This window comes from Haemaphysalis longicornis, unplaced genomic scaffold (assembly GCF_048455015.1).
Source record: "Haemaphysalis longicornis isolate Haplotype H1 unplaced genomic scaffold, Haemaphysalis longicornis Haplotype H1 scaffold_8, whole genome shotgun sequence".
In the NCBI taxonomy this organism is placed as follows: domain Eukaryota; kingdom Metazoa; phylum Arthropoda; class Arachnida; order Ixodida; family Ixodidae; genus Haemaphysalis; species Haemaphysalis longicornis.
The window spans coordinates 94929277-94944245 of record NW_027526445.1 but is presented as its reverse complement, the minus strand read 5'-3'; the positions used below and the strand labels follow the sequence as shown (position 1 = coordinate 94944245).

The window sequence follows — 14969 nt, the reverse complement described above, 5'->3', positions numbered from 1 at the left end:
GATACACATGCGCACTCTGCGCCACCGAACCTATAAATAATCGAGACCTTTCACCCCCCTTTCATTGTGATCAAGGGACCAGTAGGGGCCCCAAAATGTCTTTATTTGTTTATTTGTTTTTGACCAGGCGAGTGCCTGCTTGTATTTCATCAACACCGAACTAACCCGCCTGAATCACCACTTTATAGACATTGAGCAATTCTTTGAATTGGTTTATTGTAGCAAGCTGTCTTGTTTATTTCCTTATTTTTTTGGCATTTCCTGTCTCATTTGAAATTGGGAGACCAGATAGCTTTTACTACGGGTCATGCACTGGTGACAACAAATATTTGATTTCACTTTAAACAATTTTGAGTTCTGTTTTATTGCTCACCAGCCAATGAAATATAAGAGGCTCTTAAAACATGTGCTGGCATTTCTTTCCTGCACTGTAGTACAACTAATCATGACTTTTATCATATTTTGTTCACAAATTGTAATATTAGAAAGTATTCAGCTGAATGAAAACGTTATTTCAGAAGCATGCCCAATCAACAAGGCCTCAATGACTCTCACCACGTGGTTCACTTGTTTCCGTCACAAATAACCTGATTGCAGCCACATTCCACCCAAGACGAAGGTAACATACCCACTGGGATGATGAATATTTAAAATGCCTTACGAGTAAGTGCTCAGCACATGAAATTGTGGCATTAAAACAGAAGATCCGTCTGCGGCATCCTTCACTTGGGGCAGCGCTTGATCACAAACTTCGAGAAGCTGAAAAATGCTCCATGCGCCGCTCCAGCCAGCAGAAACAATGCAGGACGCAAGTTGGTAGGTGGACCGTTGGCATCCTGCGATTGTGAAGATTTTTATTTCGTAGATGCTCTTCTTTTTGTACCATTGTTCATTTTTCCTTTAACAAGCAGCTGAACTCCTGCAGGTTTTACGAATCATACAAGCATAATAAAATGCAGCAATGCAGAACAATTGGCAGGGTTACCTCAATTTTTCTTTTCTAGGAATGAAAACAATGTAGGTAATCTATACACAACTACAATCAAACCTTTCAATTTTTACCTACTTCACTCCTAACAAGCCCGCATACACGTTAGACATGTGAGAAAGCTGCTAAATTTATGCCCACAAACTTAATCAGGCATCAGAAATCGGCAGGGAACGACGTGTTACCTTTAAATGGCACCTTTTTTGTTCAAAACACGTAAATGGGCGAGAAAGGCCCATAACTATGATTTCGTACCTTTATCTGGAATGGTTTTCAGGCAATGCTTACATCTCACTTCAGTACCTTCAGGTGGTGGAGATCTTCGAAAACTCATTGCGGGCAAGTGGGTTGTGTTCAAGCTGTCATATCTTGCCAGCATATGCTGGATTCCAGCATTCCCAATTCAACGTGACGACTCGAATGTGGTGGATGCAAGAAAGAATAAGCACACGCCAAGGGCGTAGCCGGGGGGGGGGGGGGGGGGGGAGGGGAGGCTGGGGTGCGGTTTAGGCAGACTGAAAAACCGCCTGAAGTCACCTGCAGTTTTAAGGACATTCTTGCTCACATAAAGCTGAAAACAAGGGCTATGTCAACGTCTGATCCCTGCGCCCGCTCCAGATGCTGTACCTGTCAATATATACAGCCCGGCTGCATTTCGCGCCAAATACACCGACAAGAGCCGGGAACCTGCCGCGAGCCGATCAAAACAGCCCCACTGTTTCAATGGCGGAACAACACGGCCGGGGAATGGCAGAACAGCAGGAAAAGCCTCATATAGGCTTACATGTGGTCGGGAGCGTGTCATTCCTAGTCTTTACACTGGTACAAAGTATAATCACATGACAGAGCATGTCGCTGTATTTTGTTCAGTCAACTATCAATCCTTGATATGTTTATTTTTCTACCGACATCGCATTTCATTGACTATTGCAGATCCATAATTTCTGCTGCATAAAAAGCATTGCTCTGCCCATATTGTATTTCCTCCACATCAACAAAACTACACAATTCTCCTTATTGCGGAGCTTTGTTTTTTTGGCACTATTCCACTGTTTCCTTGACCTCCCTCTTGGTTAGAATCAGCATTCTGTATTTGCTTAACCGGAATTTTACTGAAGTCATGTCTGTTTCGATTTAACAGATAGAAATATAATGAAATTTAAGAAACGTGCAACAAGCTCAACATTCAACAGCAGTGCAATAAGGTGTTCTGCTTAGCGCAAGTTTACTACTCACGTTACTAGCACAAAAAATAACAAAAGGCGATTACTTAAGGACGAAGACGCACGTTTGCTAGCTTCACCGCCATAATATACGAATGCGCCGCATGTACAGTCCACTGCGATTCGATGGTTGTCGCGGGAAAGCTACTCTTTCAAACGAAGCAGAAAGAACACCAGCTTTAGCAAATATTCCATGCAAGTTTTGTTATCGTCGGCGTAATAAAGGGCAACCAAGTCCAAGTCTGTGCTTGATAACAACGAATGTACAGCTTGAAACCCAAAGGGTGGCAAGTCAGTCGTGCGGGCCATTGTATCATGGAACAGCCAACAAGGGAGCGAAGAGTGCGAAATCTCGATTTTCATGGTTCCGAAACGAAACCGTGGGCTGGTGGCACGCTTGGCCGCTCTTTGCTGGCGCGATAACCTTCAAATCGTGCTCGACTGTACTTCATAGCTGACAAGAAAACTTAATAGTCCGTTTTCTAAAGGAAAATCTAAAACACGAGAATCTTGATAGCAAACATTCAGTGTTGGCCTCCACTTCCTCCCGACGAACTTCGGGGACCACGCGCCACTCACGAGCGCACTCATGATCACGCTCCCGAGCGTGGGTCCGCCTAACCACCTGCTCTGCGGACGAATGATTCGCCCGTGGTCTGCCCATAGACCAGCGAACGGGAATTTAGGTGATCATAATTATCATCACCATCTAAGCTCCTTAAAGAAGCCATGAAGAGAAAACACAAGTTTGGTTCATTCGAAATATTGTCTCGTTAGAATCATACTGACACCACTTTTAACGTAAACTTCGCTCAAATAAGCTACATAATTAGGAAAAACGGGAATGGTCATGCGACCCACCAGCTCATCTCCCGCAACAGAACCTATGATGTCACATGAGCTAAGCTCTGCGATTGGCGGAGGCTGGCAGAAGCAGACGCCAATTAGGTAGAGCTTACAAACTAGACGAATGAGCGAGTTGCGCTTAAATTTAGGGCACATTCTTTACAAAGCAATAAGAATGATGGGACAAACAGTGGAAGTTACGAAAGCACATGTAAACATAGAAGTACTGATGCGCTCTGCTGTTCGTACTGCGCACAGCATGCTTGGTTTAGCTGCACAGCACTGCGGGGCTTGGGGTTGTCTCAGACGACACTGGCCGATTGACGGAAGCAACGGTGTCTTGCGTGACCCCATTTGTCGAGCGAGCACTGTTTCAGGGAACGAATATTTTCTCCCAGAACAAAAACAAGCCAGATTTAAATGCGGGCAAAAACAAACCAAACGCTTGCCACGGTATGGTGGCGCCATCTAGGTTACAGAACGTAAAAAAACGCGGGAACAAACCAACACCGCTGTACAGGGTGGAGACAACCTTTGAACGGTCCCGTGCCGCCGCAATTGGGCCAACGGTCTCAACGCGTTATTCTTTTCGTTTCCCACGAAACCTAGCAACGCGAAACAGACAATATGATTCAAACTTCTTCTGTAAACCCCGTTGCGGCGATAATTTTAGCGCGGTTTTGACACAATGACTTGCTTCGGCGGCGAGCGAGCAACCGAAAATGGCGGCGCCAGCGTATACGTTTCTCTGCCCTGTACGGCGGATGCGTGAATGAAGGTACTCTAGGCTGCACAGCGGTCGGTTCCTGTGATGTCATTTGGGACCACGAAAACGCACGATTGAGCGGGAAAATAAAAATTTTAACCTAAATTGTTTAATTTCTCAGTGAATAAAGCACCGTTTGTATCCGGACAAGCGCTGGGGGCACTATAAAACACGAAATCTTTCGAATAAAACCAACTTGCATTTTCTCTTCACGGCTCCTTTAAGGTGGGCTTTACAGTTAGCGTTGAGCATACACAAATCGCATGTTAAAGTCAGTAATTTCAAGCTTCGTTTGCAAAACAACGCGCTAGATGCCTTGCCTACATATTTCCCCGTCCCATCTTTTGGTCGACCACGGCTCCCCCTCCCCCCCCCTCGAAAAAAAATTCCTTGCTACGCACCTGGCAAACGCCCAATCAGGAGTACGTTCAGCATGCACGTCGGTTGTTTAAAAAAAAGGGTGTAATGTATTGCTCAGAAGACTCAATGCTTGCACGCATCTTGGAGCAGCAACGGCCTTGGCAGATGTGTTTGAGTGGTTTTGCTCTCTCATAACATCCACAGTGCTTCCAGGAAAAGCCCCAGACCTAGCAATTAGCATGTTCCAGTTAAGAATAATGCTGCTGATACTTTACATTTTCAAATCTTTTTCTTTGTGGAAGGATGTTTCTTTATTGGCGGTACAGCACTAGCGTGCGTAAATCGCAGCCTTCAGAACCCCAATCAGGCCTGTTTAAATGGTACAGGCAGTTACATAACTATTTGAAAAAGTGGACTGCAAGGACTGTCAATTCACATGATAAACATCCAAAAAATAGCTGAAAACAGAACTGGTAAGGCTTTATCGAAGGCTAAACTACAAAGGTAATAACATTTTTGTGTCACCACCTAAGAAATATGGCTTCACCGTAAACATGACTAACACCAGGAAGTTGTATACATGGTGATTAACTGCTACGCCCACATTATGATTTTGGGTGAAACTTTGAGTTTTCCGAAATTAACAATAAAGGTTGCCATTGAGCGCCTACATGTTAGGTTATGCATGAAACACCAATAATTGTTACGGGGGAGAGAACTTGTACATTCAAGTGATCGAACATTATGCAACTATGATAGCCCACTGTGCTACCAAAACTGTGTTTGAAAACTTACGTTCTGGCGGCCAAACACTGTTGACAATGCTTGTGGCTCTTGTCCGGTTGAATGGAGGGACGTGATGCGCTCAGACCGTCCAGAGGTCTAAAACGGGATGACACATGATTACCACACATGCAAGAATGGAAATGATTAGGTGCACGAATGTTACGTCTCGGGCAACACAACATTCAGCCAAAATCACTGCCCGCGTACCGCCGCACCGTACACATGGTGAGGTGGCTCGCCGCAAACGCAACGAAGCTTGCGAGGCGCGCACATTCGCTCGCAAACGATTCTCCCTCGCAATTCCCAACATGGCACAAACGACTGCGGGGATCAACGAAGCCGAAAACGCTGCGCAGCACAGTTTAGAGGAGTAGCCACCCGTGTTCTGATAAACTACGCGTAAGACGTGGTTCGCAGTGGTGAACTCTGAAGCTGTTCAATATAGTGCTGCGGAATGGGAAACGTTACTGAGTTACTGAGCGCCACGGCGTTACTGAGCGCCAGTGCGTTTAGCGCTCAATGCAAGCACCACAATCTTTCGCACATCGCCTTTCTAGAGACGAGCCCTCTAGGTTCAACCTCGCCAGTTCAGTTAAACAATTCACACACGCGTGCTCCTGTTAACGAATCCTTAAAGCGGCGAGCGATGACAGCTACAAACGACATCCAGTGACAAGAAAGGCGGCAAATGTGACGAGACAGCTTACCGAGAGGAGCCGACGCAGAAGAGCGAGCGACGTTCAGAGGCAAGCGCCGTCTTCAGGTGGCAAAGTTGTTCTCAAATATTTCATCGCGAAGTCGAACACGACAGACACAACCGAAGACGACGAGGTGCCCAATTAATCATAATAACTGCGCTTGTTTAACCGCACACCACAGTTAAGTAAACAATCGATGAAAGACGGGTCACCACAGGTCACGGGGTATCTGTTTCGGAATCCGGCCACGCCGCCGCGCGCCGTACCTCGGGGTATCGGCCGTTGGCAGGGAGTTGCGTAAACAAATTAAAACGACAACAATAAATAATTGCCTCTTTTACTGAATATAACATAATCTTTAGGTTTATTATTTATTGTGTGTATTATAATAAAGAAGCGTAGATATTTAAAGTTTACAAACACAAAACGCGAACTGAAGCTTTTGGCGCTCGATTTGAACGTTAAAAAAAGCAGCAGATAGTAAGATAGCACTGCGCAATGAAATTTGGCAGTGTTCTAGTGTAAGTAATCGTATTATTATTTGGCGTCTGTTTATTTAGTGCCCGATTTCATGCCCCTACCTCCCCAACTTCTGTTTTCTTTTGATATCTGCCTTGTTCTCCAACGTTGTTTCTGCAGGAGAAACTAGGTGGTCTGTTTATTGCATTTGTGCACAATATTTACGGTCGCTAACAATAAGAATGGAATAAAATTGTGATTGCTAGTACGTTATAACTCCACTGAGTGACGAGAATGACTGTTGTCAGAGAGGGCTATGATTGTGCTGGTGGGGCAGGAGAGGAACAGGGAACGACGGAATGATGATACAGATGTCACAGTTCAAGGCTGTGCTGTGCTCCGTGCAAGGCTGTAGAAAACAAAAAGTGGGAGGGGGAGTGATATTCTGCCGATGTCGTAACAAGCAAGGGCTGATATTTTTTCCTGTTCCAACGTCGGTGCTGCCGCTGCTTTTTATTGAATTTGGCAGCTTTTTTTTTTCTTTTGAACATTTTTGACGAGGTTGGGAAGATGGTGCAATGGGATGTCTTTTTGAAATTATATTGCATGCATGGCCTCAATCAATGAAGAGCTGAACACCTTTTCCACACCCTTTCAACACCCTTCCTAAAAACAGGGTATTGAGGTTGGTCAACACCCTTTTTTCACGAAAAAAGGGTGGAAAGCAATGAAGAAGGGTGTTGAGATTCAAGAAAAAGGGTGTGAGGGCCTCCCAACACCCTTTTTTCAATTATTTTACACCCTTCTTGGCCAAAAGGGTGTAAAAAAGTTTAGTGTGTAGGAGTGGTATATTCGGGTTCTTAGTGAGCTAATCTAGGAAACTAGAGCAACTTGTATTTTGGCTTTACTGTCGTTTTATCATTTAGAAAAGAGCCCAAAGGAGTGTTTCAGGGTCCCTTTCAAGTGTTTCATCCGAACTCGATATCACGCATGCATGTGCACCCACACACCTGACAAGCCCCTTTCGTCGTTTGCCTTACTGCTTCTACTACCCCCTGCTGGGTTGCTACAGCAACGCCCTGGTCAACGGCGACGGGACCCAGGCACACCAGCTGGTGGCCACCCTGGCCGAGAACGTGTTCGGCCATACCCTGGGACTCGTCTGCGCTGTGTACACCCAGGGCTCGCCCTCGTGCGAGGCGCTACCCGCCCTGGACAGGATCGACCCGTCCGAACTCGAAACGGACAGCTTCATCCTGCGTCTGGTCGCACTAGCAAACAGGCTCAAGTACTCCCGGGCTGTCCGCGTGCACAACATTTGAGACCCCCATAGCAGGAATAAGCTCGTATTTGTAAACAACGAGGAGATGTGGCCGGTTTTCGCCGTCACAACGCCTTCACGTTTTCGGCGGCTGATTTTTTGACTGCGGTCGCTGCGTCTGGCATCGCCGAAACGTCTACACTTTTGCATCTGTCACTATTTCGACGGCAGGTCGTTACAGAATGCATCACCTGACGCTCCTAAGTAGGCCTAGTGGCGTTTTGTGTCTAACTACGTTAAAGCTGTGCGTATTTGCTTCTGTACCGGTTACAGTTTACCACATCCTGCTATTGTGACGGCAATCATTGCCTTTGCCAACACTAGTGCAGCGATTCTGTTGCCCTGGCATGAATAGAAATGTCCGTTAAAATAGCGGTGTGGTTGAAAAGCTGCGTAGGCACGCGGGCCATAAAGTCGGTAGCGGTTGGTGCCAAATTTGTAGGTTCTGTTCATTAAAAGAGGTACAGTTCCATCATTTTTAGTTTAGCGTGAACCAGAGAGTGAAGTTAAAAAAAATAACACGTACCGATATGAAGCGGTGAGTCCATACCAAATATCTTCAACGCCACGAAACATAGTTCGTAATTAAGTCTAGAATTGAGAAACGGGCAATCAGATGTACTGGAAAGAACAATGAAATTCCTAAGACGGGGAGGACAACTCGCGGACAACTCGGTTTGTTATGGTAATGTACTTAACAGCCAGTAGACAGTACACAACAGTAAAATAACTGGCTAACGCATTCGCTGATGTTCAAACAATCATGTTTATTGCTCGGCGCAATGAAAATGTACCCCGAACCACAACAACAAAAAATTACACCATCGTCCCGAGGGGAACCCTGAGGTGATGCGAAGAATAACGGAGTTCCCTTTATTTTCAGTTGCGTTGGTTACCCACATCGCGTGAACGTTGTTGGAAACTCCGCGATGCGTCGCATCACCTCAGGGTTCCCCCCTGACAAACGGCTCTGTTAACTGGTTGGCTGATGCCGGCCGAACATGTGTCAGCCAGTCCGCTAGCAGGACTGCCGGTACTCCTCAGACGCCGGAGCGAGACTCATCCGACACAGCAACTGAGGTAGCTGCGCGTGACGCGGTTATGTATACGCCTCGAGCGCGGCTTTTGGGGGCGCCACTGAAATCCTCCTAGCGGCCCGTTTCTAAAGCAGCCGAGGGAGGCCGCACCCCGCTCTCTAGTGCCGCCGCGGCTTTTGCGGCACGTTCACGACTGAGATTTACCGTCTGCAAGTATTTGAAATCCATGTTTATGTAGAGCAGTCACTCTGTTCGCAAATGGGGTGTGTTTACGAGAGTGTTAATGTTTCTGACGCGATCTTAGTGTGGTATATTCGGTCTAAATCAGCACCACGTGTGCGTAACAGGCCAGCGTCGGCGAACCGGCGTGCGATGGAGCCGATTGTAGTTGCACTGACCTGAATTTGCTAGCCGTGTATCCGTAGCCACCTGTTCCTCAGATGTTCATGCTACGGCTATACACTACGATTTAAATCGGTTTTGTGCGCTTACATAATCAGCGGAGCACTCATACCTGACAGCACGTACGCCACTTACGTTTGCCAATGTTATACCTCAGATATTGATTATTACCATTTACAAGCCAGACTGTGTTAATTTCGGGAATATTCAACAAAAGTACGATGGACAATGCATAATTGTACTCCGGGATCAGCACACGACCAAGTCGTCTTGTCGTGAGGTGAGCGCCCGCAGACATTCATCTCATAATCCTCTGCCAGCAGCGCGGAAGAGACGGGCTTAAGATATAATCCGCGTCCGCCACTAAATGCTTCTTCGAAATAACGTCATATGGCACAGGGAGACTGCAAAATAAAGCAGAAACTGAAACCAGAGGGCCTTATCACATACTACACTCTTCCAACGATACCTTTCATCACTTGTGTACCAGCTTACCCTGTATACTTCCAAAAATGCGTCTGCCGTACGATCAGCTCTTCGTTGAAGTAGAAAAACAAAAGGAAAGTGAACGCGAGATTTGTGTGTGGGTTTACTAAAGCGTTTATTGCTTGATTGCGCTCCGCGTGTGTACACAGCGTCCCCCTCCTCTCCCCCTACTGCTGTCTCGCGAAATAGCAGTGCATTTCGCGTATAGTTGGTCCGGTAAGCCCTACCTGGCTTAAGTTTCGACGAACGTCTTTAGCATGTCAGAAGCTGCACTGTATTTTTTTTATTTCCGTTCTGCATTTCGTAATTCCGCACTTGCACAGCATTTGTTTTCCGTGGTTTCATTAACTTGCCTTGGTTCTTCCTATATGGCGTGTGTGGGGCACATATTTAACGGCGCACAGGCTTGGAATATACTTTACATTTTCGCATGGTTTATATTCTTATAAAATGCATAAGGTATTGTACGAGATTGGGTAATCACATCCCCGAAACATATTTTTCTGCGACGTATATATTCGAAACTAAGCCACAATCGTTGTCCACGCTGCAAAATGAAGCCAACCACTCATTGTGCCAGTATTAGGTCTAAACGAGGCGTCAGTAGAATTCATTTGTTTCTGACCCTTTGGAGGTGACATGGGTGATATGTCGCTGCCGTCGCCGACGCCCGGAAGAGCGGCGACGAAGCGCGCAGAACCGCGTACCCGGGTAGCTCTTGCAGGCGATCGCGTACTCTACCAATACGCAGCTGCTTTTTAGAAGTCCTAAACGTTCTCTTAGCCCATAGGCATCATAATAACAAATTTTTTAGGGCGCGCAAAGGCGAAAAGAAGCGTAAGAGAACCAAAACACTGGACGGGGCCCTATGAGCCACACATCGCAAATCCGGTCAACGCCGCAGAGAAGCGGCGGCAGGCGGCGGAGCGATCGCGAAGCTCGAGGCATATAGCGCTGGCGTGGAGAGGAGGACGGAGGGAGCAGCACGCTATCGCACAGCTGGTGTGGAGAGGAGGACGGAGGGAGCAGCGCGCTATCGCGCAGCTGGCGTGGAGAGGAGGACGGAGTGAGAAGCGCATTACCGCACAGCTGGCGGGGAGAGGCGGATGAGTAGGAGAGGTGCGGACGCCAACGGACGACGTACAATAGAGAACGGGCAACGGACATAGCCCCGAGCAAAAGACGCTTTGCATCTAAAACGCACGTTGGCATTAACAAGGTAAAATCACGTCACAGTTGTAGAAAAGATGATTATCACATTTCACTCAAATGTACCATCCGAGCTTTCCAGAGGCGGGTATATAAGCAGAAGACCTCGTTTTTTTTGTTTGTTTTTTTCAGCAAGATGTGAAAAACGTGAGAGCAAAATCGCTGGTTTCTCTGCGTATCGCGTAGTCTTTGGCAGCTAATGCACCCGGTGCTGATCCTTCATTGCCACACGCGATGACACAACACTGCACGGAAGTCGTTCCAGTATTTAGGTTCTTTGACTGCACAAATGCATCTATCTGTGAATTCAAATAAACTGTAAAGTGGTGCAAATAAATGTTTGAGCGTAAATATTTGTAAAAAAATACAGGGCGAATTCAGCACCGATGTCAGTCTTTAAATGTATAATTTGAACTTGAGCGAATACTCGCTGAATAGCTAATCGTCGGCAGCAGTCTGGTGGGTTTGCTTGGCTAGCATCGTCCTGCTGGCGGGTCGCTTAGGCAAAGGTGCGACCACATTCGTCCTGCTCCGTGGCGCGTACGCCAGACGCTTGCGTTGCGCCGAGCTCAGCTTGTGGAACGCGGCCGCGGCGTTCCACAAACTGAGCGGCGTTCCACATATGCGGCGGACGGGTAAACACAGCTGCTTCCGCTGCTACACACGGCCCTATCGAGGCGCCAACTATCGCGCCCATTCGCGTCATGACGCAATACTTCGCTTTACTTCTCCTAGACGGCAGAACCGTCTGAATGAACAAGTTAAAGGGAAGGACCCAAGGCTCGTTCGTAGAGCGAACCGGGCATGACTTCATGGCTCAGTCGGTAGAGCGTTTCACACCTCCCGTTGCGGAAAAAGGGATCGTGGTCTCGAAACCTATACTACGTTTCGTACATCAAGTGGAACGCTGTGAAGGCTACACAAGTAGTCCGCGAGAGACAGAACGAAAGAAAGAAAGAAAGGAATCCGTCTGGTTTAACGCGTACCTCTGAAGACAATACACCGAATGTTTAAGTGCATGGTTCGAAACTGCGTGGCGGCATTCTTTTTATTTTTTGTCACATTTTCAGCCAAAAATTAAGACTCGAACTCACACTTGGGAAGGCCATTAAGAGGGGAAGTCCGTTAAAGAGTTCGGCGGAAGGGCGGAAGAACGCTATCGTCTTTACACGACATTTACAGCGACGCGAGCAGATACTGGGCCAATTTTTCTCACTCACTCACTCACTCACTCACTCACTCACTCACTCACTCACTCACTCACTCACTCACTCACTCACTCACTCACTCACTCACTCACTCACTCACTCACTCACTCACTCACTCACTCACTTAGTCACTCACTCACTCCTCTATGAGCGACACGCAGCCAAGTGTCAAGGAATTATTTTAAGCAATGTTATCTTGATTAACCGCCACCCTGTGCAAACCATGTGGGAGGAAAGGAAAAGTTTATATGTGCATTACATGGGTGAGAACAGTAATACTGAAAGCTGACATAGCCTAAAAACACAGTTTAAACCATGGGCGACAGCAACGCGGTAATTCGTGCGGTGGTCGTGTATATTGGCTTCTGTATTTCCTATAAATCATTATTGAAAAAAATGGTCGCGTATCTGCTCCTTTCGTTGCAAATGTCGCCGATAAACGATAGTCGACTGGAACCCCTGAAACGTAAATGCCTCCCATCTCTTTTCAACTCACCTCTTATGCTGTTCCTTTCCCGTCTGTTTCCTCTCTAACACACTACAGGTTTGCTCAAGTCAATTTAAATTTACCGAGTTCTACTTCTCCAAATCGGGTGCCCCGAATACAGCGCTGCCGTATGGCGTAGACGCGCGTGAATTGAAGCACCGTACTACATTGTTTATAGAACCACGATGCCCTACCTCGCGATCGTTCCAAGCGGAACGTGGATCCCATCTACTGGAACCTTTCGCTGCTGTTTCCGTTTGATTTCTTTAATGCAGCAACGAGGTAGCGCCGGCAACAGCAGGCGACAGTTTTCTGCCGCTAATGTAGTATTTCATTTGTTATCGCAAAAACCAAGCATTCATGAATAGGGTAATAGAACACTGTAAATATCTCTTATGTATTGATTTTCTGCAATACATTTGCGTAATGTCTTGTTCTTGTTCAACAATGTTGACAAGTATGAACACTGACACCGGACTTGGACGTTTAGATTTGGCTTTGAGTATTGCGCAGAATTTGCTTTAGTTTGGTCGGGTGGTTGAATCGAGTCACAGACAGACAGACACACCAAAATTTCTGCGTTTAAGTAGCCCAAGAAAGACTAATCGTCTTTAAAACGCTAGCGACGTTTGGAGACAACACTAGCCTAACGTGATTGTGTTACCGACGTTCAAGAATGTGCCGGCGCAGCGCATGACTGAAATATCTGAAGTGCATGACAGAAAAGTGCATGACTGAAAAGGCTGAAAAAAAAAATAGTTTGAACAGCACCCGCGTGAACCACAAGGCAAACTTAAGCAGCTCTTCCTTGGGGTTCACGCGGGTGCTATACAAACCATTTTTTTCTAAACAACAGATTTCAGAAAATTCAACGCTCGAGAAACGGAACTGATAATAACCCGAACAGATACACTATCGGTTTTTTTGAGTCGTAGCTATCTGGAAAAATTTGGTACATTGCCACCTTTTAGAGTGAAACTTTGTACCCCTCACCTGCGCCGCAGATTGACCAACCAAAACGCACTGAAGCAAAATCAACTTTTCACAAGGGGTTTCCACAAATGGCGCATGATGTTGACGCAAGAAAAAGAAACGGTTCGCGTGGTGGGAATCGAACCCGCGTCCGGTGCCATTCCGACACCGTCGAAGCAGTTCTCGAGGGCGTTTCTGGCGTGTAAAGTGTAGGCACGTATTCGTACTCTAAGCTACTCGAACTTTTAAATAAATCAACTTGAAACAAATCAATCCCAAACGCCCACTTCGTTCCGTGCAGAGGAAGATTCCCATTACAACCATCTTTCGCGTTAGATTTAAGGGACGTTGCGTTTTTTATATCAAAGTGTATGTTTTTTTTTTGAAGTAGATATCTCGTACCCGGCGCTACGGGTGTTCCCTTGTTTCGCCCTTGTCTTTCGGGCTGTTTATATTAATTGAAGATTTCAGCCTCTCCCTGGGGATGTCTGTACGGGAGAACGTACAGCAGAAAAGCCAGCTTTCAATGGCGGTGACAGTGATTGCGGGTGAAGTGTACAAAAACTAAAACATTTCCATGAGAAACTTGGCGACAGCTCCGCTAGGCCCCTCCACTAAAGGTTCATGTACAGCAGAGGGAGGAGCTGACGTTGACGCGCGATGGCTCGACGTGTACAGGCCTAAAGTCATATTTTTAGGTGAAAGTCGGCCGGCAGCCGTTACCCACAGCTCGACGTGCGTTGGGAAGGACGTTGCTCTGCATGCCGTATGGCTGTCCTGCGGAGTACGTTAGGCCCAACATCACATTTTGAGGTTTAGAACATTAAGCCTAAAGCTTATCGTCACCGGCACCCACTGGAAATATGGCTCACTGTACGCCAAGCAGCAGGTACCGATTCGTGACGGAGACCCCAAGCCCAAACGTTCGGCCTACGGAGTGCACACGCGAGAGCAGTTGTGGGTAATTTTGAAAAGGGATCGGATTGCCCAAACAAGGAGACATCTTGAAAAAATCCCGGGCTCTCTCCACTAACGTGAAATCTGTTGTGGAGCGAAGCATGCAGTGTATAAGCGTATTAAAAGATTCAAAGTATCTGTCTTGCCGCACGGCGCGCGTTGATTGGGCGCCGGACAAGTGCCAGTGGGAGGAGCAACCACACTTACTGAGGCGGTGGCGCCCTCTCTTGCGTCGAAGCGGATTTAAGCAATTAAATGAGAGACAGAGTGCCGTAAGTTGTCTTCATGTCTCACGCCGCACCATGCGCGCCAGCGCGAGGCGTTTGAAAACGAGTGTCCGGTGTTCTAGTACCGTGACTACATGAGATAACGACGACAGAACACGCCGACAGCCTGGGCCTCTAAGGTGCTTCGCCCCTAAAATCTTTGCGTTCGCCCATCGTCATCGTTAGAGGCGGAGAAGTGCATGATTTTTCCGTCACGGTTCACCAACTCGTCAAGTTTCTACTTTCGTCAAGTTCTGCGCGCAGTCGCTATCTTGAAAGCTTCAACACTAACGTGCACCGAAGGAGCTGGTGCGTCCAGCACCGTCGAAGAGTTACAGTTTGAGTCAGAACTCAACTCGGTTAACAGCTTCAGTTGAGTGAGACTACATAAATAATTACTGCCTCACCTATTTATTAGGGGAACGTACTAAGGAACATATCCATTTTACGGACGCTTTTACACTCTCAATCAAACACGGCAGCAACGAACGGAGGAAC

The 14969-nt window shown here is 46.9% G+C and overlaps 1 long non-coding RNA gene across 1 annotated transcript; it reads right to left on the bottom strand.

Moving 5' to 3' along the window:
• Positions 1-464: 464 nt before the first annotated feature.
• Positions 465-5820, bottom strand: LOC144149393 (uncharacterized). The gene is made up of 3 exons (XR_013318295.1): positions 5677-5820; positions 4979-5065; positions 465-836 (listed from the first exon to the last, which is right to left on the bottom strand). It is a non-coding gene; the product is annotated as an uncharacterized LOC144149393 (long non-coding RNA).
• Between the last annotated feature and the right edge of the window lie 9149 nt (positions 5821-14969).